The sequence below is a fragment of the Mauremys mutica genome, chromosome 15 (genome assembly GCF_020497125.1).
Source record: "Mauremys mutica isolate MM-2020 ecotype Southern chromosome 15, ASM2049712v1, whole genome shotgun sequence".
Lineage (NCBI taxonomy): Eukaryota > Metazoa > Chordata > Testudines > Geoemydidae > Mauremys > Mauremys mutica.
Window position 1 is genome coordinate 3,695,801 of NC_059086.1, and position 21,043 is coordinate 3,716,843.

Sequence of the window (21,043 nt, forward strand, 5' to 3'; positions counted from 1 at the left end):
CAGGAGTTTTGCACAGAGAAGGGCTGCCCCATGCACGGCAGCCTTGCTCGGTGCCCGGCCCGCCAGCCCAGCGGTGGGCTGCAGCAGGCGGCCTCTGGGTGCCCCGGCAAAGCCGGGGAGGGGAGCAGGCGGGCGCAGAGCCAGCGGACGAGCGCCAACATCCATCCGTCAGCCAGGAAATGGAGCAGAAAATCCCCTTTGTTTGAGAGGCAGCCAGCTGTGGGTGGGGGCGCCCTGGCTGACCCCACTGTGCCCGCCCCCGAGCGCCAGGCATGGGGAGGGCAAGGGACTGAATCCACCTCGCCTGATCCCATTCCCCCAGCCACCAGCTCTCTCCTTGGGGGGGAGGGCGGCTCGCACCCCGATCTCTGCAGCTCGCAGCGGGACCGGACGGCCAGGTGATCTTGCAGCCTGGGCGTCCCCTGTCCCCCATTTCGCCCCCAAACCTCTGCCATGATAGCGGCACCAAAGCCAGCGCTTCCCCTGCTGCTCCAGCTCCTCGGTGGCTCCCGCCCTGGGCTGGGCTCTGAGTAACGCTTTGGGGATGGGAATGGACCCCTGAGATCCACCTCCCTGTGCAGGGTCCCCAGTCCTGGCACAAGGGCCCTGCCCCCAGCCTGGGGGGGGGATCGGGGGCGTGGCCGGAGCACCCTGCGCTGTGGCTATTCTCTGCCCCGCAGGGCCCATAAAGGCTGGACTGAGGGTATGGCTGGGGCACACTGTTCTGTGGGTTTTCTCTCCCCCCCAGCTTCCTTTGGGGGTGGATCCGGAGTTAGAGAATTGAGGGGGGGTTCTGAGTTTTCCATCTTGTGAATGTTTTTGAGAGCTCGAAAATTTGGACCCTCCCAACCAAGACGAAGAGTCGAAATCTCCGAAATGTTCACAAATCGAAAAACCCAAACAAAACCCCCTCAACGTTTCGGTTCCCGTCAATCGAAACGGCTGCATGGCCTCGTTTCAAAACGTTTTCTCTGGAGTTGGACCTCGCCCCTTCTTGTCCTCTTGGTTTCCAGCCTGAATTGCTTCCGAGTGGAACCAACCCGTCCTTTCGAGGCAGCATTTTTCATTTCCAAAACGTCCCAAGGCAGCGTCTCCAAGCTCTCAACCCTTTGCCTCCCCACAGAGTCGGCACAGCCCTCCAACCCAACCCCCTTTTGCAGACACTTCCCACTCAGACGCATCAGGATTTTCGATGGCATCGGAAACTTCCCGACCGGTTCTGCTCGGGTGAGCTCGAAGCTTGGGGAAGGGAGGCGGGTGGGTTCTGGTTCTGCTGCCGGCGGCCCTGGCAGGAAGACGGCTCCCGGGCAAGGTGCAGGGGGCAGCTGGCTCCATCACCACGCTCAGCGGCGCTGGGAGGATGGAAGCAAAGGCCGGGCTGAGGAAGGAGCTGGTTTCCGCAGGGTGATTTACGGGTCCCCTGCCCCGCCGTGGCTGGCGTTCCTGTTTCAAGCTCCTATCGATCCTGGAGCAGGGCTGGTGTTGGAGCCCTCAGGCCGGCTGCTGACGGCAGCTCAGGACGTCGCTAATGGACGCCAGGGGACGGAGGTGGCCGGACTTGCCACGCGGCCGCAGCCAGCGAGTGGGGGGCACAGGGCTTTGGGGGGGGAGAGGGAATGTGACTCTGAGGCGGCAACCTCTTCCCTCCCCCCCCCCCCCCAACGTGTATCTCAGCTGTAGCTTTGTTGCAATCTAGGGGCCAGATCCCCAGCTGGTATAAATCAGTGTCTCTCCATCCGAGTCAATGGGGCCAGGCCCCCAGCTGGTGTGAATGGGCGTCTCTCCATCGCAGTCAATGGGGCCAGGCCCCCTGCGGGTGTGAATGGGCGTCGCTCCATCCCAGTCAATGGGGCCAGGCCCCCTGCGGGTGTGAATGGGCCGTCGCTCCATCGGAGTCAATGGGGCCAGGTCCCCAGCGGGTGTGAATGGGCGTCGCTCCATCGCAGTCAATGGGGCCAGGCCCCCTGTGGGTGTGAATGGGCGTCTCTCCATCGCAGTCAATGGGGCCAGGTCCCCAGCGGGTGTGAATGGGCGTCGCTCCATCCCAGTCAATGGGGCCAGGCCCCCTGCGGGTGTGAATGGGCGTCGCTCCATCCCAGTCAATGGGGCCAGGTCCCCAGCGGGTGTGAATGGGCGTCGCTCCATCCCAGTCAATGAGGCCAGGCCCCCTGCTGGTGTGAATGGGCGTCGCTCCATCGGAGTCAATGGGGCCAGGTCCCCAGCGGGTGTGAATGGGCGTCGCTCCATCGGAGCCAATGGGGCCAGGTCCCCAGCGGGTGTGAATGGGCGTCGCTCCATCGGAGTCAATGGGGCCAGGTCCCCAGCGGGTGTGAATGGGCGTCGCTCCATCGGAGCCAATGGGGCCGACTGCCCTCTCACCCTGGCGTGGATCAGGAGGCAATGGGGATCCACTAGTGGAAGTGAGATCTGTGGGAGTGATTGGTCACTCAAGCCACATGGTCTCATTTCTGCTCCCTGACTGGACGCGCATAATAATAATAATCCTTCATAAATCTCCCTGGACGCGCTTCCCAGTCCAGGTTTTCCTTCCCACCGGATGCTTGTGGAAGCTGGGAACCCGCCGCGGTGGGGTGGCTCGTTGGGAGCACTGGCCAGCAGCACTTCCAGTTGGGAAAGGGTTAACAAACAGGCTTTGGCCTCATCCGGCGGGGCCTGCCCGGCCCCCTGCAGCAGCTATCCCACCCGGGCTCCAAAACGCCTCTGAGGGGCAGTGGAACAGCCTTAACCCCATTGCAGAGATGGGGAAACTGAGTCACAGAGCGGGCAAGGGACTTGCACGCGGTCATACAAAGGCAGAGCTGGGGATAGGACCCAGGAGTCCTGACTCCCCCGGCCCCTGCTCTAGCCACTAGACCCTGCTCTCTCCCAGCTCTCTAAATAGAACCCAGGAGTCCTGCCCCTCCAGCTTCCTGCTCTAATCACTAGACTCCACAGCTAGGAAAAGAACCCAGGAGTCCTGACGCCCACGGCCCCTGCTCTAACCACTAGACACCACTCTCTCCCAGTACTCTCAATAGAAACCAGAAGTCTTAACTCCTCCCTGCCAATTTCCTGCTCTAACCATTAGACCCCACTTCCCTTGCAGCCCTGGGGACAGAACTCAGGAATCCTAATTCCCACTGCTCCTGCCTTCACCCCCTAGACTCTATTCCCCTTCCTGAGCTGGGAATGGAACCCAGGAGTCCTGGTTTCCAGGACATACACACAAGCCCCATCCTTCTTTGAGATTTTCACAGGTATTATTTGGGGTTAATGTCCCAGATCAGAGCCACAGTCCAGCCTCCTGATCCCATTTCCATTCCCTGACGCTGGAAATAAAGCAAGGGGAGCGAATCTCACTTTATTCCTGGCCCATAAACGATTCCCCGGGCCCCTGAAAAATGCAACTGAATGCAAACCAAATCTGCTGCACTGTGCTAGTGTGACTGCCCGGGAAGCCTGCTATTTACTGCCCTGGATAAAAGATCTCCCGGGGTTGTGAAGCGAGCAGGATCTGGAGAGATGCCAGCGGAGAGAGAAAGCTTTGCTGGAACGCGGGCAGCTTTAAAGAGGTTGCATGAGCTAGTGGACAGAGTACAGGACTCAAGAGACCTGTGTTTTATTCCTGGCTCGGCCGCTGACCTTCCCCTCTCCGTGACTCAGTTTCCTCCTCTGTAAAGCGAAGATAATGAGACTGGCCTCCGATGGCAAGTGCTTTGAGATCTACGGATGGAAAGCGATAGGTGAAACTGAGGGATTCTCTGTGTGTGTCTGTCTGCCTGGCCAGGCCATTGTCACTGGTGGGGTTTGCGTAGGAGTGTGTCATTCTGACAGGCATATGACACAGTCAGCAAATGAAATGTCCACCCTCTGGGAACGTCCTACATGCTGACAGTCGTTTCCCTTCCGAACTGGGACCGGAAAGTCAAAACAAACTGAAAAAGTTTCACTGCACGAAAAGTCCTGGAAAACGTTGATTCAGAAACAAGCAAACAAAAAAACAGTCGACGTTTTGATGGCAACAGTTGGACATTTTTCATTTTGAAATGGTGAAGCCAAAGCAACCTAATAGCCATACAAACGTACCTCACCTGGCACGATGAAGGCCTGGGCCATGACTGGGATGCTGAGGTTCTACCATAATACACCTAATAGCAATACACATGCACAGTGCCTGATACAACGGGGGCTGGTCCATGACTGGAACGCTGAGGTGCTACTGTAATACACCTAATAGCAATACAAATGTACAGCACCTGACACAATGGGGGCTGGTCCATGACTGGGGCACCAAGGTGCTACCATAATACACCTAATAGCAATACAAATGCACAGCGCCCAACACAACGGGAGCTGGTCCATGACTGGTGCTCTGAGGTGCTACTGTAATACACCTAATAGCAATACAAATGTACAGCGCCTGACACAATGGGGGCTGCTCCATGACTGGGGTTCCAAGGTGCTACCATGATAAACAGGATTAATAATAATAATAGGTCTCTGCTGCAGGTGACATTTTACGTGGCGATACCAATTTGTGACAACATTTCCAGCCCAGATTGCCGCTGTCAGAAGGCGCATTCTGAAGTGAGTCGATTCCTGGCTATGTTTTTCCAGTCTGGCTTCCCAACAGAAAAGCAGAAAAATTTTGGCTTTGCCTCCACTACAAACAAAAGTGCATCTAAACAGCAGACTCATGATAGCTTCCCCCAATGCCAAATCCTCCTGGAGATAAGACACAGACCATCTTTAACCTCCATGGCGCATGTTAAGGCCAAATCTAGACCCTCTCCTCCACCTGCAGCTCAGTCAAAATCCACCTTTTCCCACCGGAGACTTTGATTTCGACCAACCCACGCTTGGCCTCCTGGAGAAACGTCGGCCCGCTCTCAAGAGGAGCATTTGAGTGTTCGCGCGATGGAATCCTGTGCCCAGTTCAGGGCACCTGTCCCCAAGGAAGATGAATTCCAGCCGGAGGAGGGGCAGCCCCGGGGTGCTCGGATGATCCGGGGACTGGAGGACTGTTCTGGGAAAGGAGGCTGAAAGATCTGGGCCTGCCCTGCCTAAGACACAGTCTGGGATCTGAAACGCATCCGGAGGGGAGACGCCAGGCAGGGGGAAGAGCTATCGGAGCTCAGGGCTGCCGCTGGCACAAGCACAATGGGAGATGAAGCAGCCAGGGTTCAGTGGAGGCTGAAGAGGACGGTTTCTAATGATCAGAGGAGGGAAGTTCCTGCCAGGAGGAGTGGGAGAAACGCAAAGCTTAAGAACTGCCACAGTGGGTCAGACCAAAGGTCCATCTAGCCCAGTGTCCTGTCTGCCGACAGTGGCCAGTGCCAGGTGCCCCAGAGGGAATGAACAGAACAGGTGATTATCAAGTGATCCATCCCGTCGCTCAGTCCCAGCTTCTGGCAAACAGAGGCTGGGGACACCATCCTGGCTAATAGCCATTGATGGACCTGTCCTCCATGAACGTATCTAGTTCTTTTTTTGAACCCTGTTATGGCCTTGATCCATTTATGAATGGGATGATTTCATAGGCCGGCTGTGATAGGGTGACCAGATGAGAGACATGAAATATCGGGCTGCTGGGGGGGGGGGGGTGCCGGAGGAGCAACAAAAACAAAAAACAAACACACACCCCCCAAAAAAAAACCCAAGAGCCGTCGGCAGAGGAAAAAACAAAAACAAAAGCAAAAAAACCCCCAAAAAACCCCAAGAGCCGCCGGAGCATAGGAAAAATTGATGGGGGCTGAGCCCCCACCGGCAGCTCCACCCCCCACACCGGCTTGCCTTCGCTCTGCCTCCACCTCCCCTGAGTGGGCTGCCGCGTCCTGCTTCTCCCCCCTCCCTCCAGTGCTTGCGCCGCCATACAGCTGATTAGCACAAGCCTGGGAGGGAGGGAGGGGGCAGGAGGAGGAACATGCCACGCTTGGGGAAGAGGCGGGGCCAGAGCAGGGATTTGGGGCGGTATCCAATAGGGCAGTGAGGGGGCGGGACTGGGGGCGGGGCCAGGGCAGGGATTTGGGGAGGAATCCAATGGGGGAGGGAGGGATGGCGTCGGGGCGGGGCCGGGGGGCGCGAGCCCCTTCCGCCTGTGCGCCGGAGGGCAAAATATCGGGACAATTAGTGTCCTGACCGAACTTCAGTCAGGACACGGGACAAACAAGTAAATATCGGGACAGTCCCGGTAAAATCGGGGCGTCTGGCCACCCTAGGCTGTGATAGCAGGGACTGGGCTCCAAGACCCAGGAGGTCTCTTCCAGTCCAATGTTCCCACGTAGCACCTAGCAGCCCCGGTCACAGATTGGGTGCTAGGAGCTGTACGAACACAGAGCATGCCCCAGGGATCTTACAATCAACGGGTGAGCCAAGGGACAGCAGATGGATCCAGACTGACAGCTGGGGAGCACCAGGGGACCATGAGGGGACAGCGATCAGCCCCCAGTGGCAGCAAACTCCTGTAACCACTTTGCCATCATAGGGTGTGTTCATAGATTCAGGGATTCCAAGGCCCGAAGGATCCACTGTGATCAACTAGTCAGACGTCCTGCACAGAACAGGCCAGTGAATGTCCACAAATTATTTCCTGTTTGAAGTGGGCAGATCTTTCACAAAAATCTCTCGCCTTGGCATAAAAACTGCCAGGGATGGAGAATCCACCACCCTGACCCTCGGTGAGTTGTTCCAACGGTTAATTTCCCTTCACTTAAAAATTGGCAACTTATTTCCAGTCTGAATTTGTCCTGCCTCAACTTGCAGCCAGTGGATCTTGTTAGACCTTTGCCTGCTAGACTGGAGAACCCATGATCAGTTGTCGGTTCCCCATCCAGACATCTATAGAGCAGGATCAAGTCATCCCTTTGACCTTCTGTGCTGTTGCGCTCTGTATGTTTTATGGAAGTTTGCTTATGAGCATGAATATGATGTAACTGGAATATGCTTCATGCAAAAAGTCTCTTGTAAGGTATCATTACAAAGCTTATCATCTACTGAGTGTGGTCATCCTATTTGTTTGTATGTATTATTTCTATGTCTAGAGTTAGGACAGTAAGATATAAATTTGTATTACTGATGTAAACATAGTAAGTGGAAGCCATTAAGGGTGCTTCAGAATTAATGACTTGTAAATGGCTCTGTTTACTTGCAAACCTTCCTGGGTATGTGTGGACCAGCCCTGGAAGAATGGCAGCTGGGGTCTCACCGGCCATGTGATCATGTCACATGATACTGGAACCCATCTTAAATCTGGTACTTTTCCATTTAGAAGGAGGGGCAGGAACCCAGAGAGACCAAAGATCCCTGCCTTGTGCCAAAGCCAGGAGAAAGGGGGCTGCCAGTCGTGAGAAGACCCCTGCTTACCAGCTGCGATGTCTGCTGGAACAAACCAGGGCTGTCCCAGGGGAAGGGATGGGCCCAGACTAGGAAGGAGTCTAGTCTGTGAAAGAAGCTTATTGGATCACCTCTGATGGGGGAGATATTACCGGTAATCGGTTTCTTAGTGTATTAGGCTTAGACTGGCGTGTTTTTGCTTTATTTTCCTTGGTGAATTACTTTGTTCTGTCTGTTATTTCTTGAAACCACTTAAATCCTGCTTTTTATACTGATTAATAAACCCAGAGTAAGTGATTAATTCCTGGGGGAGGAGACCACTGGGCATCTCTCTCGATCAGTGTATAAGCTTCATACAGAGTAAAATGGATCCCTTTGGGGTTTGGCGCCCACTGGGAGCTGGGTGTCTGGGTGCTGGAGACAGGTAACCTGCTGAGTGGTTTTCAGTTTAGCCTGCAGCTTTGGGGGCAGGGGGCAGACCCTGGGTCTGGGCTGCAGCAGGCTGGCGTGTCTGGCTCGACCAGGCAGGGTTCTGGAGTCCCAAGCTGGCAGGGGAAACGGGCTCAAGGGTAATTTCAGCACGTCGGGTGACAGTCCCAAGGGGGTCTCTCTGACCGAACCCGTCACACCTTCCCTTTGTCAAACTGGTATATATGGCCCTGTAGATGTGCGGACTCACCCCTGCGGCGCCTCCTGCGGGTGACTTCTGGGAATTAGCTCGGTTCCAGCTCTGGAGCGCCCTCTGCTGGCTGGTGATCCGCCTGTCCTCTGCCTCTTGGCCCCCGTGTCCCTCCCAGGACCCGGTGCCCCTTTCTCTGCGTGCTTCCCCCTGGCAGGAACCCCTCAGTCTTAGGGTCTCCCCTCCCCAGGGAACCTCCCAGCCCTGCTCCATTCAGGTACCCTGTGTCTAGCTTCCTGCAGCCAGGCCCATCTCCTTCTACAGACACAGAGAGACTGGCCGGGCTCCTGGCTCACTGCCTCTTACAGGGGCCAGCTGGGCCTGATTGGGGCATGGCCACAGCTGGGCCTGCTTTCTCCAATCAGCCCAGGCTTCTTGCCCCAGCCCCAGCCCTCTCCTGGGCTGTTTTACGCCCTTCAGGGCAGGAGCAGGGGACCCCCCCCCCGCTACAGGCCCATATCTATAGCCACATGATCCCTCCAGCTAGTCACCATGTTATCAACTGACCAATTCCTTAGCATGGTCTAGTAGCTAAGGGAGTCTGGAGACCCGGGTTCTAGCCTCACCTCTGCCATGAACGTCCTGGGTGACCTTGGGCCAGTCACAGCCCTGCTCCGTGCCTCAGTTTCCCCCCACTGTCTATCTAGACTCTTTGGGACAGGCCCCGTCTCTCACTCCGCATCCAAGGGTGTGTCTACACTGCCCAAAAAAAAAAAGGCAGGTCCTTAACTAAGGTTAAAATAGCAGTGAAGATGCAGCGACTTTGGTTGACATTTGTAGGGGAGTTGGGATTCTGGCCATGACTTCGGTGCTATTTTGAGCCAGGTTGGAATAACAGAATCATAGGAATGTCGGGCTGGAAGGGACCTGCAGGGTCCTCCCCTGCACTGAGGCAGGATAAAGTATCCCTAGACGACCCCAGAGAGAGGTTTGTCCAGCCTGTTCTTAAACACCTCCAATGACAGGGATCTCACAACCGCCTGCGGTCACCTGTCCCAGGGCTCCACTAGCCTGAGCGTTAGCAAGTTTCTCCTAATATCCATCCTAAATCTTCCCTGCTGCAGACTAAACCGGGATCTTCCTGCCCTCCCTTGGCAGAAGGGGAGAGGATCACTAAACTCAGTTACAGACACACCTTTGGTTTTACAAGGGGGGACTCTCCCTGGCTGCCGCCGATCGCCAAAGCTGACTCACACGCCCTTGAAATCAACGGGGACGCTCTGGCCCCTGTTCCACCCAACCCAGTGAGGCGGCACCAGTTTGCACCAGTGAGGCCAACTCCACCCGCTCCGAACCGAGCTGTTTGCTGGTGCACCTGTTCCTTCACAATCTGTTGGGTTTAGATTCCCCCTCCCCCACTCCCCGCCAGCGATCAAACGTGTCTGCTAGGGGACCGACAGCCTTTCCTGCCAAGCCCTGACTACAAAAGAGACTTCACCGAGAGCCCTTCAGCTACACATCAGCCTGTGGGTTAACTCAATTAAGAGCCCATGCTCCGAACCGGGGAGCAAGAGACATGTAGCAACATCAGGCCGCGCTTAAAACAAGAAACATTAAGCAGGAAATAATCACTGCAGAGTGGAGAGCTCTCATGCAAGGTAAATGTGCCTCTCAAGTAGCTTTCAGCCTATCTCCCTGGGTTTTTCAGCGTTATCAGGGATGTCTCGAGCAAGGTCTCCGCACAGGAGCAGCGCCAGCTCGCTGATATGAATAGCGACAGATCGGTTTGCTTGGGTTCTGTTCCCCCGATAACCACGCTTCCCTCCTGAAACACGCACGGCTCTTCCGAGGCGCGGTCCTTATCAGATGGCGGGGGAGCTGTCGCGCAAAATGTTTGGGGTTTTTTTTTTTTTGCTTCTGTTATGATTATGAGTCGGATTCATTTCTTCTTCCTCGGTGACATTCCCCGCTAGAGCTGACGGGACGACAGAAATGCCTGCGAAAAATGGCCCGGTTTGGAACGGAACGCGTGGTCCCGGGAAAAGGCCAATTTTGTCCCAGGAGGGAATGTCAAGAAAAACCCAGAGAAGCGACCGGGAATTGTTTGGCTGGGAGATAGTGACATTGACAAGAACCTTCCCGCGGCAGGAGCAGAACCAGACCACTTTGTGAGGCCGAGAATCAGGGGGCTGACCCCCGCCCCCGCCCCCGCCCAGCTTTTGTCAATTTCACTTTCTCCTGACCGTGAAATAGACATGAGCCTGGGCGGGGGGTGGGCAGCCAGGCCAGCAGAGTCTCAGTTTTCCCCACGGCAAATCGAATTTCTTCCGCAAAACTGGAATTTTCCCATGGAAAATGTCGGTTTTGTGAAAAGGGCGGTTTTTGCCATTGGAAAATGATTCTGATGACATTCTTCCAATCAGCTCTATTCGCCCCTCCCCCATTCCCTTCCCCCTATGTCTGGTTTTAAAGACTCCATCGGCCGGGTCCTCAGCTGGGCTAAACTGGCCTCGCTCCATGTAATGGAATTACGTTGATTTACACTCTCTGGGGATATGGCCAATTCGTGTTATGTCAGCATAAAACAGAGAGGAACCCAACCCAATTCCTCTTAAAACAAAATTAAATAGTAGTATAGAGTGACCCCAATGCAGATGAGGGCCCCCATTGTGCCAGGCGCTGCACAGACCTGGACCGAGATCAGGGCCCCGTCGGGCCGGGTGCTGCACAGACCCCGACCGAGAACAGGACCCCCTTTTTCACCAGGAACTGCACAGCCACAATGAAAGTCCCTGCCCTGAAAAGTTCACGATCTAAAAAGACAAAGGATCATTCTTCCCATAGTACAGAGGGGGAAACTGAGGCACAGAGGGTTTGGGATTTTTTAAGGGGCCTGCCCTTCCGAAGAGCTCGTCTCCTATTTCGGCGCCGAAGCAAGCGGCCAGGTTTTCAGAAGATCTCGGCGCTCTGGGTGCTCTATTTTATGGAAGCCATGGTCATAAGCATCAGGATGGGCATTTTGGGGGTGAAAAAACAGCAACACAGGGTCCCACCAGCACTGTCGGAAACTGCACCCATGGTTCCTGGGTCCCAAGTGAGTGCCTGAAGCACAAAGCCAGCTACGAACCTGCCCTGGGCAACAACCCCAGGCGGTAGCCTTGCAATGGCTTACGTGACTTTCCTCCAGCGAGGAGTTCCGCTGAGCCCCATGGAGCTGCTCAGGTGAGGAAAGCTACTCAGGTGTGTAAGTGTTTTCAGGATCGGGCCCCAGCTCCGCTAGGGTAACGCACAGGGAATATGCACTGCAGTTCACCCGCCATCAACCCAGAAGGAATCACCAGCCAACCAGATGGCCCCGTGTCTGCCAAGAATGAGCCTGGTTCAGGACAGGCCCATCCATTGGCGGACGTGCCACCTTTCTATGCAGCAAACTCTCCTGGGTGACTGGGGGCAAGCACCTTCCCCTCTCTGTGCCTCGGTTTCTCCATCGATGGGGATAATAATTCTATCTTGTCTATTTAGACAGGAAGCTCTTTCCAGCAGGGGCTGTCTCTCACGCTGAGTCTGCGCAGCGCCTGGCACAATGAGGCCTCGATCTCAGTCGGGGTCTGTGCAGCACCTGGCACAATGGGGTCCTGATCTCAGCTGGAGCCACTATGCTACCATATTACACCTACTAACAGGGCCAGGTGGTGCAATCTACCCATGGTACTGCTACAGGCCCTATTATCGTAACATCTGAGCACCCACAATCACCCCTCACACACCTCGGGAGGCGGGGTGAGGCTCGCACAGCCGGAGGCCTGAAGATTAAGCAATGTGCCCCAGGCCACCCAGGGAGTCACTGGCAAAGCTAAATCCCAGCTTAGCACCCAGCCCACTGCACCATCGCCCGAGCCCCACCTCCGTGCTCGTCTCCAGGGGAAATCACGGCGAAGACTCCCACCAGAGGTGAACTTCATCTCCTTCCAGCCACCCCTGGCCCTTCGCCAGCCCACCAGGGCTCTGCCCTCTGCGTGGGGGAAAGTCCTGGCCCCCTTCGCCAGCCTTTCTGCCGGGCACCTGTGGAAGAGGCCAACTGTCCCGCGCCCTTGACCTCGCATCCCTGACACCCTCTGGGTTCGAGCAGCAACGGGACCGACAATGGGCTGCGCTTTGACGTATTTTTAACCCTCCCTCGAGCTTTGGGCAGCCATTTTCCAAATGCCTCCCTGTCCCTCCCCCTCTCCCCCCCGCATCCCGCTGACAAGCTCCTTCCCCTGCTTTCGCTTGCCAAAGAAGACAAAAAAACCCAAAACAACAACAACAACAAAACCCAGCAACACACCCCTATGTGGCGGCTGAGTGCTGTTAAATCCAATTCGATAAATCCCCATGGTGGGCAGAAGCTGGACCGTTTCAATGACCTACGTGGCAGGTGGAGGAGCCGGGCCGGGATGAAAGAGGGAAGCAGGGATATTGCAGGGCCTGTGGGGGTTTTTTGTGTGTGTGTGTGGGGGGGGGGCTCTGAACCCTAGCTTGTGAAACTGATGCCACACTATGCAGGGAGCTCAGGTATGTCGGCCTTTGCCACAAGGCCCCTGCGCCATTCCCACGCCACCGCCCCCCCCCCCGTCATGGGCAAGGATTATTCAGCGCCCCCCTGCAGCTGAGCCCATTGTTGAGTTTGCCTCCACACTGCCCAGGTCTGGAGGGCATCAGCCTGTCATGGGGGGTCGGGAACAGTCACGCTTCAGACACGTTCACTCCCAAAAGTTTGCTCCAATCTATTTCATCCAAATGCCGTCTCCTGAGTGCACAGAGGGGCTCGTTCACTGGGATCCGCTTCTACCACTGGGCCAGTGCAGCCCTGCCAAAGCTGGATCATCTCCATCACACTGCCAATGCACCTCTTCCACTGCCCCAGTGCACCCCATTACACTGTCAATACAGCCCTGCCACTGCCCCAGTGCACCCCATTACACTGTCAATACAGCCCTGCCACTGCCCCAGTGCATCTCGTCACACTGCCAGTACAGCCCTGCCACCGCCCCAGTGCACCCCATCACACTGCCAGTGTATCTCTTCCACTGCCCCAGTGACCCCCATCACACTGCCAGTACAGCCCTGCCACTGCCCACTGCACCCCATTACACTGTCAATACAAGCCCTGCCACTGCCCCAGTGCAGCCCATCACACTGCCAATACAGCCCTGCCACTGCCCCAGTGCACCCCATTACACTGTCAATACAGCCCTGCCACTGCCCCAGTGTGCCCCATCACACTGCCAGTACAGCCCTTTCACTGCCCCAGTGAACCCTCATCACACTGCCAGTGCACCTCTTCCACTGTCCCAGTGCACCCCCATCACACTGCCAGTACAGCCCTTCCACTGCCCAGTACACCCCATCACACTGCCGGTACAACCCTTCCACTGTCCCAGTGCATCTCGTCACACTGCCAGTACAGCCCTTCCACTGCCCCAGTGTGCCCCATCACACTGCCAGTACAGCCCTTTCACTGCCCCAGTGAACCCTCATCACACTGCCAGTGCACCTCTTCCGCTGTCCCAGTGCACCCCCATCATACTGCCAGTACAGCCCTTCCACTGCCCAGTACACCCCATCACACTGCCGGTACAACCCTTCCACTGCCCCAGTGCATCTCGTCACACTGCCAGTACAGCCCTGCCACTGCCCCAGTGTGCCCCATCACACTGCCAGTACAGCCCTTTCACTGCCCCAGTGAACCCTCATCACACTGCCAGTGCACCTCTTTCACTGTCCCAGTGCACCCCCATCACACTGCCAGTACAGCCCTTCCACTGCCCAGTACACCCCATCACACTGCCGGTACAACCCTTCCACTGTCCCAGTGCATCTCGTCACACTGCCAGTACAGCCCTTCCACTGCCCCAGTGCACCCTATCACACTGCCAATGCACCTTTCATCATGCTGCTTCTCTCAGCGCCTCCCTCTGTGACCCCGGCTAGAGAAGCAGCCCGGCCTGTGATTAATTCCTTGCATTACCTGCACCTCTAATGACACTGCACGCTTCCAGCCAGTGCCCATGACGTGGCTGTCCTCTGCCCCCGACACTTATCCGCCAGCTCAGCCATGGCTGCCCATTTAGAGACATGATGTCTAGAGGAGCGTTTGCAGGGCACACCTTGTTATAGACATGAGGCTGCAGCATGGACTCCAGCCCTCCTCTGCACCTACCGCTGCACCGTCCCCCACCAGCCACCCAACAACAGAATGAAGTGGCAGGGAAAGAAAGAAAGATGTATGGGGCTGGGGGGATAGACAGTGATGTGTGCATGGGGACAGCAAGAGAGATGGTGTGTATAGGGATTGGGAGTGGGTATGGGGATAGAGAGAGATAGAGATGGGGTGTCTGGGGGCAGAGATGGGGTGTATGGGGATAGAGAGGGTGTCTGGGGGCAGATATGGGCTGCCTGGGGGCAGTGGGGGTATATGGGGATAGAGGGGGTGTATGGGGGTAGAGATGGGGTGTCTGGGGGCAGTGGGGGTATATGAGGATAGAGGGGTGTATGGGGGTAGAGATGGGATGTGTGGGGGTGTCTGGGGGCAGATATGAACTGCCTGGGGACAGTGGGGGTATATGGGGATAGAGGGGGTGTATGGGGGTAGAGATGGGATGTGTGGGGGTGTCTGGGGGCAGTGGGGGTGTCTGGGGGAAGAGATGGGGTGTCAGGGGGCAGATATGGGGTGTCTGGGGGCAGTGGGGGTATATGGGGATAGAGGGGGTGTATGGGGGTAGAGATGGGATGTCTGGGGGCAGTGGGAGTGTCTGGGGTAAGAGATGGGGTGTCAGGGGGCAGATATGGGGTGTCTGGGGGCAGTGGGGGTATATGGGGATAGAGGAGATGTATGGGGTAGAGATGGGATGTGTGGGGGTGTCTGGGGGCAGTGGGGGTGTCTGGGGGCAGAGATGGGGTGTCTGGGGATAGAGGGGGTATATGAGGCAGTGGAGGTGTATGGGGTTAGAGATGGGGTGTCTAGGGGCAGTGGGGGTGTATGGGGATAGAGGAGGTGTCTGGAGATAGAGGGGGTATATGGGGGTAGAGATGGGATGTCTGGAGGCAGTGGGGGTGTCTGGGGGCAGAGATGGGGTGTCTGGGGAAGTGGGGGTGTATGGGGACAGAGGGGGTGTATGGGAGTAGAAACAGGGGGTGTATATGGGAAAAGAGAGATGGGATGTGTGTGTGTATGGAGATAGCAACGGGGGTGTATGCAGATGATGGAGAGAGGAGGTATGGAGATGGATGGAGGGATGGCATGTATGGGGTGTATGGATTGATAGATGGGGTGCCTGGGTATGGATGCATGGGTGTGTACAAGGATGGATGGATGAACGGCTGGATGGGGTGTAGGAAGATGGATGGATGGATGGATGGATGGATGGATGGGGTGTAGGAAGATGGATGGGTGGATGGATGGATGGATGGATGGATGGGGTGTAGGAAGATGGATGGATGGATGGACGGATGGATGGATGGATGGATGGATGGGGTGTAGGAAGATGGATGGATGGATGGATGGATGGATGGACGGATGGGGTGTAGGAAGATGGATGGATGGATGGATGGATGGATGGATGGATGGATGGGGTGTAGGAAGGTGGATGGAGAGGATGGATGGATGGATGGACGGATGGGGTGTAGGAAGATGGATGGATGGACGGATGGATGGATGGATGGGGTGTAGGAAGATGGATGGATGGATGGATGGATGGATGGATGGATGGACGGATGGGGTGTAGGAAGATGGATGGATGGATGGATGGGGTGTAGGAAGATGGATGGATGGATGGATGGATGGATGGATGGATGGATGGATGGACGGATGGGGTGTAGGAAGATGGATGGATGGATGGATGGGGTGTAGGAAGGTGGATGGATGGATGGATGGATGCATGCATGAAGACCTAGATAGCTAGATGCAAGGGGAGGGGAGGGGAGGAGCAGATGGCTCTGGAAGGAACAGAGGGGTGCAGCAGACTGGAGGACTAGCAAGGCAGGGGGCCAGGCCATATGTCCTGAACATGCTACAGCCCTGCAGCCCTGTTGCTCTCACAAACGGGGCTGCTCATTTCCCTGGGAGCTGGGCAGGGGCAGACCCCAGGAGGTGAGACATGAGGCTCTTTGCTTTCCCCAAGGGCCTCCGTGACTGTCCCCATTGGGCCAGACCCTCCGCTGGGATCAGTCGCTGGGAGCTCCCTTCCTTCATCACCAGCTCACATCAACTGGGAGCCAGGCCTGCAGGGCTGCTGCTTTCTACCCAGGTAACGCACACTCGTCACACTCTCACACTGGGAATGACACAGCACGCACAGAGCTACAGATACATATGCACTGACACACACACAGAGAGACACATGCACTGATACACACCTGCACACACACTGACACACAAGCACTAACAAACACACACTGATACACACACTGATACACACAAACACACGGATACGTACAAACTAAAACACACACAAATACACACAGACATACATAAACACTAACAAACACACACAGAGACACACTGAAAAATACACACACTGACCCACACTGATGTGTAACAAACATACACAGACTCGCAGCTATACATGATTATACACAAACACAGAAACACACATACTAACAAACTAACACTGATATACACACAAACACATGGATACACACTAACAAACATCCACACACAGTCACGCACTGACACACACAAACTCCCACATCCACACACACGGGAAGGCTCAGGGGTCTGCCAGTGGAAGGAGAGGCAAGGAATGAAATACATGTATATATTGTAAGGGGAGGAGGGAAGGAGTAACCTCTCTGGGGCACCACACGTTTCTTCCTCCCCCGCCAAACCCCTCCAGCAGCCTGCATGCAACAGAGGGGAAATTTAGCCAAGCCGAGAGGCCTGGCTATTTCAAAGCCACTTTCTGGCCCGCTCCAGTGTGGAGCTGATCTGAGAGCGCCAGGCCAGAGCCAGCTCAGCAGCTGGTGTAAATCGGTGTCATTTCCCTGAAGGCGCTGGACTGTGCTGATCTACGCCAGCTGCGGCTCCGCCCCTCCCTGCCTGACACACTCCTTGCACGAGGACTGCTGTCCTGGGTGGTTAACACGCACGGCTGGCACTCATCCGAGGAGTGAAATGTGTGTGCGAGAGAGATTGGGCATGACAATGTACGTGTGTGCACCAGTCAGGATGTGTGGGAGTGAGTGTGTGTGTCAGTGCAGGCCCGAGTCTATATAGGAAAGTGTGTCAGTGTGTGTGTGAGTGTGTTTCAGTGTGTGTGTATGAATGTGTTTCAGTGTGTGTGCAAATGTGTCTATGTGTGAATGTAAATGTGTCCATGTGTGTCAGTGTGTATCATTGTTTTCATATCAACATGTGTCCGTGTGTGTGTGAATATGTGTCAGCATGAGCATGTCACCGTGTGTCCGTGTGTGTGTGTGAATGTGTGTGTCAGGATGAGCATGTCACCATGTGTCCATGTGTGTGTGAATATGTGTCAACGTGAGCATGTCACCATGTGTCCGTGTGTGTGTGAATGTCAGTGTGTCAGTGTGAGCATGTCACCATGTGTCCGTGTGTGTGTGAATGTCAGTGTGTCAGTGTGAACATGTCACCATGTGTCTGTGTGTGTGAATGTCAGTGTGTCAGTGTGAGCATGTCACCATGTGTCCGTGTGTGTGTGAATGTCAGTGTGTCAGTGTGAACATGTCACCATGTGTCTGTGTGTGTGAATGTCAGTGTGTCAGTGTGAGCATGTCACCATGTGTCCGTGTGTGTGAATGTCAGTGTGTCAGTGTGAGCATGTCACCATGTGTCCGTGTGTGTGAATGTCAGTGTGTCAGTGTGAACATGTCACCATGTGTCTGTGTGTGTGAATGTCAGTGTGTCAGTGTGAGCATGTCACCATGTGTCCGTGTGTGTGAATGTCAGTGTGTCAGCGTGAGCATGTCACCATTTGTCCGTGTGTGTGAATGTCAATGTGTCAGTGTGAGCATGTCACCATGTGTCCGTGTGTGTGAATGTCAGTGTGTCAGTGTGAGCATGTCACCATGTGTCTGTGTGTGTGTGAATGTCAGTGTGTCAGTGTGAACATGTCACCATGTGTCTGTGTGTGTGAATGTCAGTGTGTCAGTGTGAGCATGTCACCATTTGTCCGTGTGTGTGAATGTCAATGTGTCAGTGTGAGCATGTCACCATGTGTCCATGTGTGTGAATGTCAGTGTGTCAGTGTGAGCATGGCAATGCACCAATGTATGTGTGTGTGAATGTGTGTCAGTGTGCATGTCCCTGTGTGTGTCAGTGTGCAAATGTCAATGTGTGTCAGTGTATGTGTGTGTGTTTGTGTGTGTGTGTGTGCATGTGAATAGACAAGAGCGATCCACAATTTTAAAAAAACCAGGCCGCCGACACTGCGTGTGCTCCCCGGCCTCTGATCCTCCCTTCAGCCCCGGCTCCAAAAGCATCGTCCAGCAACCTTGGGGGCAGGAGAGAGAAACAAGCCAGTCTAGCAACAAGCTGAGGCTGGGCACAGGCACCCAGGGGCCAGGTCCGACCGGGTTCCGTGTGGATGCGCGTCTGGGGGGGGGGGTCACCCTCTCCACCCAGCTACCAATATGGTGACCGACACCCCCACCCGAGGGGCTGTGGAGGGGGCTGGGGTGGGAGCCGTCAGATCAAATCCGAAGCCTGGACAAGGTTTTCCAGGTATCGAGGCGCCGGCGCTGCAGCTTCCCGGGTGCAATGATTTTCCATCAGACTCTGCAGGGCTCCGATGGGAGAGGCAAATGCACCAGATCGAGGAGGGGGGGGTCTATGGACCAGCTCTGCCCTGATATTTGTCTGATAAGCCCCCTCCCCCCCCTCCCCGCCATCCCATGCACCAGGTGAGGAAATGTCTGTCTCCAGGCTGATGCACTCCCCAGAGAAGCTCTCTGCAGCTGAGCACCATGGACAGCAGCAGAGCAAAGATCCCACCCTGCGCTGGTTGGGTTGCGTTGGTGGGGGGTCTAAGACCCAGCTTCCCCGAGAGCTGGCAAGGATCTCACACACACACACACACACACACACACACACACACACACACACGCTTCGTAACCAGGTGCCACCCCAGTGTGTCTGGCAGCACCACCCAGCCCCTGCAGCGGATGAGAATCTGAGCCAGGCAGAGAACTGGCAGCGATGCCAGACAATGCCCCCTCCTTACCCCCACCCCCACCAAAAAAATCCCCCTACCACTTTACCAAATCCAAGTGCTGGTATAACGCAATACAACTCCCCCACCCCTTCCCTGCCACACACACACACCCCCCTCACCAACCCCCCCCCCCCGCATCCCTGGCACGATCCCACCCAACCCCCCCCCCAATTCCTGGAATGATCCCCCAACCCACCAACTCCCCATCCCTGGCACGACCCCCCCCCCAACCCACCACACACACAGCCCAGCCCTGGCAGGGTCTTACCCCCGCTCCCCCCACCGCACATGACCAACCCCCAGCCTTGGCATCACATCTCCAAACCTCCCCTCCCCCCCCCCGATAAAACCCAACCCCAGAAGCCCCCACCCCAAATCTTCCCCCCTCCCCCACCGCTGGCGAAGGGGAACCCGCCCCGCAGCCCAGGTTGCACGTACCTTTTCGGGGAGCAGCGGGGCTCGCTCAGCCTATGGGAGGTGCCATCCTGGATTTTTCTTTCTCTCCCCCGCCCCCCCCGGGGATGCCGGATGGATCCAGAGGGCTCCGTGCGCCCTGCTCGGAGCGGGGGCGGGGGGGCTCTCAAGGGGCCCCACCAGGCCGGTCCCCTGCAGGCTCCATCGGAGAAATCCACAAACAAAAGCAGGTCTCGGGGCTGGATCCGCAAAGGGAAGGCGGGGGGGGGCTGGCTGGGCCCCGACTCCCTCCTGAGCTGGGGCTGCCCCGGATGATCCTGCGCTTTGGAGAGGTGGGGGGGGGGAGGGGGGCTTTGGCCCGGCTCGGTTCCCCGGCGATCCGGATCCGGGAGGGGGGGGCGATCCGCCGCCGTTCGCGGCTTCTTCCTTGGCTTTTCCCAGCCCGCAGAGCCGGGGCTGGGCTGGGAAGGAGGAGGAGGGGGAGGCGGAGCGCAAAGGGGACGCGCCTCCCCGGAGCCGGGCGGAGAGGCCAGGGCGCACGGGCCAGGGCGCACGGCAGGATCGGGTCGCCTCGCAGCCCCCCCTCCACGCCGAGAAGCGGGGGGGGGGGTGAAGGGGAAAGCGGGAGGCTGGGGGGGCGGGGAGGGGAGGGAGGGAGGGAGGCGGGTCTGCCCCTTTCCTGCAGATGGAGAGGGAGGGATTTGGGGCGGGAGGGGCGCGCGGGGAGGCGGGGCGATACAACACCCATTGGAAATCTTTAGCACTGCAGCAGCTGCACGGAGGAGCCGGAGCCGGAGCCGGGAGGGAGCTGGGCGGCGGGGAGGGGGAAGGGCAGGGACAGACGCAGCTGGGAAGCTGCAGAGAGATGGGGGCAGCCAGGGGACAGGACGCTGCGGGGGGATGGGAGATGGAGGAACAGAGGGATGAGACAAGCAGGTGCAAGGGACGGGGGCAGAGAACAGAGGCTGGGCTGGGTGTGTCTGGGATGGACTGAGAGAGGCAGCCAGGCAGGAGGAGGTGGGGGGGGGCTGGACAGATGGCAGAGCCAGGCAGGCAGAGGGATGGGGAGGGGGCTAGGTAGGTATTTACCTCCCCGCAAAGGAACCCAGGTGAGGGCCGAAGGGCAGAGCACAGGAGGACACGGAGGGAGGGAGGATCTGCCAGAGAACTGAACAGAGGGATGGAAGGACATGGAGAAATCCGGTGGGGGCAGGGGAGGGCAGCTGGAGGGACAGATGACAACTGAATAAAGGGAACACATGGGTGGAGCAGGAGAAGCTTGCACGAGGGTGGGGCGGGAGCTTGCACGAGGGTGGGGCGGGAGCTTGCACGAGGGTGGGGCGGGAGCTCGCACGAGGGTGGGGCAGGAGCTCCCACGAGGGCAGAGTGGGAGCTCGCACGAGGGCCGGGCAGGAGTTCACACGAGGTCAGAGTGGGAGCTCGCACGAGGGCCGGGCAGGAGTTC

At 56.8% G+C, this 21,043-nt stretch overlaps 1 protein-coding gene across 2 annotated transcripts in view; it reads right to left on the bottom strand.

Moving 5' to 3' along the window:
• The window catches only part of LRFN1 (leucine rich repeat and fibronectin type III domain containing 1), a 53,098-nt gene extending 33,088 nt beyond the window's left edge, over window positions 1–20,010 (bottom strand). For both annotated transcript variants that reach the window (XM_044987970.1, XM_044987969.1), the window contains exon 1: window positions 19,603–20,010. The gene's annotated coding sequence lies outside the window, so the exon portion shown is untranslated. The remainder of the gene's footprint in view (window positions 1–19,602) is intronic.
• Between the last annotated feature and the right edge of the window lie 1,033 nt (window positions 20,011–21,043).